We start from the raw sequence: 8,159 nt of genomic DNA on the forward strand, positions 1-8,159 counted from the left end.
CCGTCTCACTGAAGAGACTTATTTTCAGTCATTTCTATGCTCTAGTCATGCTGCCTTGCTACTAGTTCCCTGAAGGTGCCTGTTCTCTCTTTACTGAGCCTTAGCACCTGCTGTTTTGGGACTGCCCTTCCTCTGTTGGCTCCTTTATAAATGATGTTCTCCTCTCAGAGAGCTTGGAAATGCCCTCCCCTGTGAGGACACCACTGCCATCATCACCTAAAGACAGAAACCACTCTCTCCCGTGATGCATCTCTGCACAGTGATTGCAGTGGTTGAATGGTGTTTTAGTCTGCTGGGCTGCCAAAAGCAATATACCAGAAATGGGTTGGCTTCTACAATGTGGATTTATTAGGTTGTAAGCTTACAGTTTCGAGGCTTAGAAAAATGTCCAAATCTGGGCATCATCAGGCAATATTTTCACCCTCAAGACTGGCTGCTGTGATCCTGGACTCCTCTGTCATATGACAAGGCACATGGCAATATCTGCTGGTCTTTTCCTTCTCCTCCGTTTTCATTGCTTCCAACTTCTGGCTTCCTCAGGTATTCTCTCACTTCTGTTGGTTTCGCTCTGTTTCTCTGTCTTCATCCTGTTTATATAGGACTCCAGTAAGAGGATTAAAACCCACTGTGGGTCATGCCCTACTGAAGTAATCAAATAAAAAAGGCCCACCTATATTATGTTCACACCCCCAGAAATGGATTAGCTCTAAGGACATGATTTTTGGGATCCAAAAAGCCTCAAGCTACCACAAACAGCAGCCTGCCAAGGGTATATTCATATGGAACCTGTGAATGTACTTTGTTTGGAAAAAGTTTATTTGCAGGTGTAATTAAATTAAGAACCTTGAAGTGAGATCCTCCTGGATGAGGGCGGGTCCTAAATGCAATGGCAAGTGTCCTCATTAGAGAAAAGGCAGAGGGAGCATAGACAGAGGGGAAGACTTTGTAAAGACAAAGGCAGGGATTGAAATTATGCCAAGGAATGCCAAGGCTTTCTGGCAGCCACTAGAAGCTAGGAGAGAAGCATGGAACAGCTTCTCCCTCAGAGCCTCCAGAAGGAACATACCCCACTGACACCTTGACTTTGGACTGCCAGTCTCCAGAAGTATAAGATAATAAATTTCTGTCTTTTTAAGCCACCACGTTTGTGGTAATTGCTCCAGCAGCTCTAGAAACTAGGACAGTGTTGTCTGCACAGCACTCCAATCATTTGTTCACGGGCCCACCCATTCACTGAGCTGTGAGCATGGTCTGGGTCACCACCATCTCTGTAGCCCCAGCCCAGGGGTAGTATGTTATATACAGTTGGTGCTAAATAAAAGTTCCTTGAATTGAGTTGCCAAAAGAAGTTTTTCTTCAAGAAGTAAGGGATCTGCTTCTTGGCATCAAGCTTTGCCAAGTAATAAATGAAATGGCTTGCTAGCATTGGTCTTTAGGGATGATCTAGATTTGGTGAGTCAATTAGTAAATTATCAAATGCCTCTGTCCTTGAGTCCACATCCAGATAGATGTGTGATGCCTGCTTGTTCCTCATTAAAGGATTTCCAAAACAAACTCCATTTGGGGAAAGGAGTAAGCATGACCTACAGAAGCTATTTTGCCAAGGGTTCCGTGTCAGTGGACTGGCATGTTTGTGTTGAGCACATGTATAGAAAGAGAAGTGGTTCCTTGGAGGAAGCTGAATCCAAGGACAAAGGAGGCCTGTCACAGGCACTGGGAGCTCAGTGGATGCCTGTTTTCTGCTCCCAATAGCCCTGCACCTTTCTTCTTCTAAACAGTACTTTGAATTTCCTTCGGGAAGTAACATCTCTTCAGCTTTCAGTTCTGTGACTTGGGTGAGGAGAGCACCATGCCTGGCCCAAACCCTTCAACGCGGTGCCTTCCTGAGAGTACAGTGATTGGTTCAGGGACGTGCACATGACTCACCCAGAGCCAATGAAATAAAAGACAATTTTGTCGCGACTTCCAGGACAAAGCTGGGTGGTTTCCCCTTTTGGATAGAAGGGTGCCACCTGTAGGTCAGCACTGCTGCCCAAGTTGTCATCAGGAGAGGTTCAAGAACACTAGGGCTGAAAGACGGAGAAAAATTGAGTCCTGATGATCAGGTTCAAGCTGTAGTCAAGCCGCAACTGAAACTCTCCCCAGATCTTTCAGCTTTGCGAACTGATTCCCTTTTCTTCCTCCAGTTTGGGTCAGACTTCTTCCACCTGTAACCCAAAGAGTCCTAAGTATTTGATGGATGATGTGATGGGTCCAGGTACTCCAAAAATCTAGGAAAATATATAGAGCAGCAACACAGGCTTTGGTGTTGGAGAAACCTGGATTCAAATTGGAGCTCTATCACGCAGCTGTGTGACCTTGAGGAAAAAAGGTTTTTTTCCTGAACCTCAGTTTTCTCATTTGTAAAATGGAAATAGTATCTATCTTTGGGGTTTATGAGAACTAGAGATTGCATATGCAAGTTACTTAGCATGATGACTGGGCAAACACATGGTGCCTCTTTCTTAGTCTATGCTAGTAATACCAATTATCCTGAGTTATCCTCAGAGGCATTTCTACATTTTCTTATTTGAGATATGCCTAATAATTTTTTAGCTTGTCTACTTTTTATTATGAATATAATAAATAATTATGGAAGAAAACAAGAAAAGATACAAAATAGAAGAAATAAAAATCACCATAGTCCTACCACTCTGAGTTGATCACTATCACCATATTCAATAATTAGATTGTTTATGATATGAGTTTGGGGCTTGACCATGGTGACCCCTCCCACATTCACATGGTATGTGATAGTAAAGTCTATTGAGGAGGTCATGGAGAAATCTGCATAGGGGCCAAGGGACCTCGCAGAGAGAGACGGTGGAGAATCTGGCCATCTTGCATTAAGAGGGCGGCTGGAGATGATCCCAACTAAGATTAGAGAGCAGAAAAGGGGCCCTGTATTGGGTTATGCTGCAAGTAACAGAGACCCAAGCAAGCAACAGTGAAGAAGAGGAAGAAGAGGAAGAAGGGGAAGTGGGAGAGGGAGAAAGAAGAGAAGAAGAAGGAATTATTTGTCTCTGGTAGGCAAACGCGGAGGTAGACGCAGCAGGGATGACAAGGCATTTCTGTGCCTCTTAAACTCCTTCTAGCCTATGCGTCTTCATCCCTAGAATGTGGTTCTCATCCAAGGAAGCTATCACCCTTCTGCTTGCCTCCCAATAGCCGGAACTTAGTCTCTGGGCCTACCAACCTGCACAAGAATTTGAGAAATGTAGTCTTCATTAGGATAGACATGATCTCAGGAATTGGAGGTTTTACCACCATGAAGGAAAGGGAAAATAGTTTTGTCAATGAGCCTTTACGACCCTTACACGCATGTTCCTGGCCTCTGCAATGGTGCTGAGAAGAGACTGAGTGGAGCTCTAGTGAGTGTGTCGTTCTGCATGTCAAAGGGCAGGGGGAATACATGCAAATAGAATTGGAATCATTTCTAGTTATTCCTAGACAAATTCACTGTGGAGACTTGTGTGCTGGGTGTGGGGTTACTTTATCATTAACCAGCTTTGGCCTTGGATCTGTGGGCTGATTTGATGGATGGAGGAGCCCAGAATGTCTGCCTTTACGTGATTTGTGTTTGGCTGAGGCCGAGAGAGCAGAGCTTTTATGCTGAGGCTTAATAATCTCTCTTTGCTGCTCTATGATGCACTTTGGTCATCAGGTCTCATCTGATTGCCCCTACAGTCACACTTACTGTCTCCTCTGCCTGGAGGCAAGCAGAAGTGGTGCAGGGTTCAACATGAAACCACAGACGGTCTTGCTGGACCTTGTTGGACCCACTGTGACTTGTGGTGGGTCACAGCTGGTTCTTAAGTGTCCTGCCACCAGGCATTCAAGGTGTCCACTGAAGCTGTGCTGAACAACCAGATCTTTCCGGGCCCTACCCATTTCTATCTTATCAATCAACTGCAATGGCCAGGTGGTGTGGTCAGCTGGACATGAAGGGTTTTGTTCTGAGAATCCATTTGTCAACTGATGGAACATCACCAAGTACCTACTCTGAGCCTGGTGCTGGAGTTAAAAAGAGAAAGAAGACGGAGGCTCTGCCCTCAAAGTCTGACAACCTGACTGAGGAGCCAAACATGAAAATATGAAAGAACACTCAAGCATTCTGGAGAGAGTGGGCAGACCCAGGAGGACACAGCGAAGGGAGTGCTTATTTCAATCTTGGGACAGGTGGATAAGGCAATGCAACAGGCTCCATCAAGAAAATGACACAACTGAGTTTTGGAAGAGGAGTTGGTGTTTACCGGGTAGGTGGGGAGGAAGAAGAGGAGGAAAGCAAATGGCATTGCTGCTGGGAGTGGCTCAGGGCGAACTGTGTTGCATTTGGCTGGGGCACAGGTATGAGGCAGGCAGAGTGGGAAGGAAGAAAAGATAGGAGAGGGAGGAAAGCTGGGTGAGCTGGGGAGGACCTCATGGACCGGCCGGCAGGGAACAGTGGAAACAAGTGGGAACAACCTCTCCTTTTGCTCTGAGTCTGTGAGAACTTTGAAGCATTCAGTTAAACTCTGACACAGCAGAGTGGTGATGTGTGGCATTCCTCCAGAACCAGTGATCCCAGCTGAGGACAACCAGGAGGCTTTGGGTGTGCGGACTTCAGAGAAGGGCAGGGCTGAGTCAGGTGGAAGGGCAGGGGGAAGGGGAGGGCTAATGGGGTATCTGGGGAGCTGCAGCTGGATCCCGAGATGGAGGTCTGTGGGCCCTTCAGCTTTGGGGAAGCCAAGAGGAGCCCACAAAAGGAGCAGCTCCCTGATCAGCCTCACCCTCCTGGATAGCCCCTGTGACACTTTGGGGGCCCCTGCAGGTCCCTGACTGGACTCCCTCACTGTTAGGTTCTTGAAGCAGGGCTGGTGTTAAATGTGGACTTAGGACCTGGATTTGAATTCTAGTACTACAGCCCACCTAACTTCACTGAGCCTCAGTTTCCTCATCTACAAAATGGGAAGAGCAGTGTCTACTTCAAAGTGCTGTGATGATCAAGTGATTAAATGGTAGCTGCTCGGCAAGGAGACCTGGGCTGCTGCACTGTCAGACACGGACAGGGTCCTGGTCTGAGAGAGGCATGCGGGCCTGGGCGCTGAGTTGACTTCCTGGGGGTCAGCAACAGCCACATCTCTGTGCCTGCCCCACAACCCTCGAGGTGAGGAGCTGGCAATTCCCGGCCCCTGGCTGGGGCTGCAGGCTGTGCTGATCGGGGCTCCATCACTACTCAGGCTGCTGCTGTGGAGTGAAGGAGCTGGGACTGGGGTGCACTTTGCTAGTCAGCATGCATTCTTAGTTGATGCAATTGAATTAAACAGAAACTTTCCTACCCTGGGCTAATTGAGGCATATCCATGTCTCAGCCTGGGACAGAGGTTACCAGGGCAGAGGGCCAGGAAGCAGAAGAGACAGGCTTGTCTTTTTAGGATTCTAGGCAGGGAAATGGGTCCCAGTGGGGCAAACTGTTCACCCATTCCCTTGTAACTCAGACACCCAAGTGGTCAGTCACTTTGTTTGAGCCTATCATCTATAAGCAAAGGAAGTAATAAGAGCCTGTTATCCATCCATCTACCATCCAACCTCCCTTCCCTCTCTTCTATTCATACATCTACCCATATATCCATGTATATATCCAAGCCACCTATCTATCTCTCAGCCATATGTTCTCCTATATCCATCCATCCATCCATCCATCCATCCATCCATCCATCCATCCATCCATCCACCCACCCACCCACCAACCCATCTATCCATCTATTAATAATCTGCATATTACTTCCATTACCATTCAGATAAGATACCTTGTGCCCTTACTCTGCCTGACTGGGGGAGAGCTCAGTCAAACCTGAATTTTCCTGAGGCTTTCTAGAGAGTGCTTACCTGTTGTGCTCATTGGTTGATCTTCTTCTGTGAACAACACTCTTCTCCCCTCCTACCCTCTGACATCTCTGCTTCCCTGGAACCTTCTCCTCTCCCTATAGCAGTTTGCCCAAGCATGGGCACAACAGTTTCCTTACTCTCCAAGGCCCCACTGTCATATAGTGGTCATGGGTAATGGATTATATTGAGGCTATACTAAGCAAACTGTGCCATGGCAAAGGAAAACCTATAATTAAACCCCTTTCAGAGTTCCCAAGGCCCATTATTTACCACCCAACATGAGTGCCACTCACAGGCATCATTCTCCCTGGTCCTGGTGCCCGTGGCAGGCAGGGGATTTGGGAAAGGTGTTGCTGCTTCTGGTCAGCTCAGGGAATTCTCTTCTCTTTTTCTTCCTGGGCCCAGGCCATGAAACCTCCATGTCCCCTCCTACCAGGGGAAACAAAAAGAACTAAATGAAAAGCCGCCTATCTATTAACACCGAAAAAAGTGAACTACAGTTATATGCCCTTGTCCATAGGGCAGACTCTTAACTAATTCTTTTGTAGAGATGTTTCGCCCTGAACTTCCTTAACCTGCACTTTTAGATTATGCCTGGGCCTTGCCTTTGTAAAACTAAGAGGCCAGTTATAGTTTTTTTCCCCCCAAAAAAGGCTTCTCTAAGTTTCTCAAATCACAGAACTGATCAAATCCTTCTTGCTTCTGTCCCGATATACACTAACTCATTTACTTGTCCTCCAATCCAATATTGATTCATTGTAAAATTTATGCAGCTGGTATTTATGGGGCACCTGTTATGGACCAGCTTTGTCCTAGAGGCTGAGGATATAGCTGTGAATGAAACAGATGTGGGCTGTGTCTTCATGAAGCTTACAGGAAAGTGGAAGAGAATATAGTAAATGAATATATAATAAGTATTTCAAAAGAAATAAGTACTGGACAGACTTTGATCTAATTGGCTGTTCCTTCATTCCTTTGTTGCTCTTTCATTCCTCCAGTCATCAAGAAATACTGACTGAATCCTTTGTTTGGCACTATACCAAATTCTGAGACTCAAATATGAAAAGACCTTGAACCTCCCCTTAAAGCATACACATGCTGGTGGGTGGGAAGAAACACGTCAATATTAAATGATCCAGAGGGGCCAGGGCTAGATCAGAGGATGCTTGTGAATCAGTGGAGGCCAGAGAAGGGAGTAACCACTGTGCTAGGGGCCTTGGGGAAGGCTTCCTGGAGGAGGTGTCATTTGATCAGGGCCTGGACAATGGGTAAGAGTTTGCCAGGGTGTGAAGAGGATAAAGACATTACTAGAGGAAAGGAAGACAGGCATTAAAATCTGGAGGCATTCCTGGAATGCACCAGAGTTGTTAGTGGTCAAAGGGTGTGTGAAGGCAGGAGGAGGAGGAGGGTTTAATGATGTTGGGCACTTTCACAGGCTCTCAAGAAACATACCTGGAAAGAATCCTGACAGCTATGTCTGTGAAAGTGGAATAAAAAACGGGGCGAGGACTGCAGAAGACATAGGGCAAGAGAGGAAAAGGGAATATTTCAGAGGCATCTGGAGGCCCCCAACCTTGCACTTGATCCCTGCTGGGGTGTGTTTGGCTTCAATGTGAGAAGCCTGTTGTTGCAGGGTAAATTCTCCCTGGTTGTCTGCACTTACCTCCCAGTGTGCTAATGAGTGCGGAGCTTCAGGAGATGCCAGATTTGTTATTTAGTGTTTGTCGAGTGCAGCCACAAGGCAAGGATCCTGCCGCCAGGCCTGGCACCTGGTTCCGCTAGACCAGCCACAAGCCAGGGGAAAGGAGAACTCAGGGCAGAGCTGGGGCAAGAAGCTCTGCTTGAGAGGAAGATGAACGTGCAATATGGGAGGCCAGGAAGGAAGTGTTCTGAAAATGGCGAGTCGGTTCCCAGAATTCTTGGAAACACCCTGGAGAGTAGCTCATGTGGCAGGATGTAATGTGAAATATTAACTTTGGTGTTTTGACCCCAAGACCTTTCCTCTCCTGGGCTGCTAGGCATAAAGAATTCTTGATGGGTAATTTTTTTTTTCCTACCTGAGAAGAGAGTAAAGCAAAGCAAAGCAAAACAATAACAAAATGTCCCTGTGCTGAAAAAGAAGAAGCTGGAACATGGGTTAGGGTAGAGTCTAACTGAAGAAACAGAGGCTTAAAAATACAGTATCATAAAGAAAGTGGAAGCTTTTTTCATTCTGATTTAACAGTCCTCATGTGAGAGTGATGCTGGCCTGGA

General features: G+C 46.7%; 1 long non-coding RNA gene across 1 annotated transcript; it reads right to left on the reverse strand.

The window, feature by feature from the left end:
- Positions 1-325: 325 nt before the first annotated feature.
- On the reverse strand, positions 326-7,777 carry LOC131280300 (uncharacterized). Its single transcript, XR_009187806.1, has 3 exons — positions 7,570-7,777; positions 6,200-6,335; positions 326-587 (listed from the first exon to the last, which is right to left on the reverse strand). It is a non-coding gene; the product is annotated as an uncharacterized lncRNA (long non-coding RNA).
- Positions 7,778-8,159: the final 382 nt, after the last annotated feature.

Source organism: Dasypus novemcinctus, chromosome 10 (genome assembly GCF_030445035.2).
Source record: "Dasypus novemcinctus isolate mDasNov1 chromosome 10, mDasNov1.1.hap2, whole genome shotgun sequence".
Lineage (NCBI taxonomy): Eukaryota > Metazoa > Chordata > Mammalia > Cingulata > Dasypodidae > Dasypus > Dasypus novemcinctus.